Raw genomic sequence first — 2,247 nt, 5'->3', positions numbered from 1 at the left:
GTTGAGTAGATGTCCCCTGAAAGCATGGTCCCCAGACCCCTGTCCCTGCTACTCTGTCCCTCAAAGTGTTTGGTTGTATTCAGGAAACTTCTTAGCTTTTAGTTTAGTCCCGTTGTGCTGACGTCCCCTGTATAGATGTACAAATATCTTTCTCAGCCTGCGCTAAGTTTGCCCATGTCTGTTTTCAAGCTGACTGCAGACTTTAATAGTAGAGAAAATGAAATATGTTTCCATGTGACCATAAAGTCAGAAGAAAAGCAACTGCTTTACATCAGAAATATAGAAGCAAATGTGCCTGCCCCAATTTGAGGACTTCATTTTAATAATGAAAAATATCAGGAATTAAGACAGAAACATAGAATGTTTAACAGGTACTTCCTAGCCATGAATAGACTTTCAAATTACCCTTCAGATTAAATGCAATAGAGTGAGATTACTTTTATCTATAAAGAAATATCATAGGTGGTGAATATATGAATAGCTATATCTTGTAGGATGACAGAGGGCAGCAATGAAGAAATTATCAATAAAATAAATCGAGTTAGGGAACAAGGAAAAGCCAGTGTTTGTTATTCCTTCCTACTTTCCTTGAACATCTAGAAGGCATGTTTGATAATGGAAAGAACTAGCAAATATTTACAGATACCATTGTCTACCTAAGGTAACCTGTCACTTTAGTAGATTAAAGATGGCCTCTGCTAAACATTTGTTTTAAAATTTAAATTGTATGCGCATAAAAAACATTATTTCCTTAAACCATCCTTTCCTAGCTGTATATTTCTTGCCTGTAGGAAAATAAAATAGAGGACTAAATAGAAGGTAGCATAGTAATTTCTGACTTTTATCAACTGTATAAATATAAGGAATAGTTAGGAGCCTAAATCAATGAAAATAGAATTTGAGGTATGTAGGCTTGGTGTTACTATCTCCAATTAACTGACAAAATATCAAGGCTAGGCAAATTGTAAGAAGGTGTTTACCAGCTGCTCTGTCCAAATATGGAGCTCTATAATCTCAGTGAACTATAGAAAACAGGAAAAGAACTTGGAGGGAACCTACATAGGCCGTGTCAAGCACCTTCTATAGTGCCCAGCAGACTGTAGGCATGCAGTGATTTATTTATTAACAAAATTAAATTAAACTTAAAATAAAATCCATGGAATAGACCAACTATCCTAGCATTACTTAAACTGTCTTCAAGATTTACAAAAAAGAAAAATATGTTAAAGAAAATGGGTTAAAATTGAAGACATGAAGGATCATATACTATTCAATACATAATAATACAATATATAGTACAGTCATGAATGACTTAATGTACGTGATATGTTTTGTGAAATAGGATGTTACATGATTTGGACGTTGTGCGAACACCATATTATATACAGACAATCCCCGGATTACGAACGAGTTCCGTTCCTAAGTCTGCGTTGAAGTCGAATTTATACATGTTAAGTCAGAAGAGTTAGGTAAAGTTCATATCTAATGTCAGTTAGTCAAATGTTTGTCTGAGTATGTAGTATATAGTGCCTAAAAAGCATTAAAGAAACACTTCGAGATACACTAAAACATCTTTAACATGGTAATACAGTACAGGCAGTCCCTGGGTTACAAACAAAGATCCATTCCTAAGTATGTCTTTAAGTAGAATTTGTAGGTTAGTTGGAACAGGTGCATATCGTTCTTATTTAGTCTTACTTTAGTCCAAGAAAAGGCTCAAAGGCTTTTCAATGATTTAAAAGCTGCATGTTCAGTAAGTGAAGGTGATTACAATGAAGAATTTGTTTGAGTAGGGGTTAGTTCAATCATTTCAAAGTGAAGGCAAATTTACATAACATTAAAGCGCGAGTACCAGTCGTTATTAAGACTTTCATAACCCAAAGACTGCCTGTAATAATAATAATAATGTGTTGAAGTGTGTCGCAAAGTAGCATCATTTGTTATTATGAACCATTGTACGTACCTCAAATTTTAATGTAATAGGCTTTATGGGGGTTGGGACCATGAACATATATGCAGTTGGAAGTTGCCATAATGAATGTTATGCAGCTCATGACTGTATTGAAGGAAACCATTTCTTTTGTTGATTTATTTAACATATATTTATTGAACACCTCCCAGATCTACAGTTGTCTCCGAGGATTGACATGCAAACAAGAAAAACAACATCGCTGCCCTCAGGGTGCTAATCCTCTAGTGGGAAAAGGACACTATAACCTGTTGCCTTCAAGTTGATTCCAACTCATG

The sequence above is a fragment of the Trichechus manatus genome, unplaced genomic scaffold, assembly GCF_000243295.1.
Source record: "Trichechus manatus latirostris isolate Lorelei unplaced genomic scaffold, TriManLat1.0 scaffold00193, whole genome shotgun sequence".
Lineage (NCBI taxonomy): Eukaryota > Metazoa > Chordata > Mammalia > Sirenia > Trichechidae > Trichechus > Trichechus manatus.
This window is presented reverse-complemented; position numbering follows the sequence as displayed.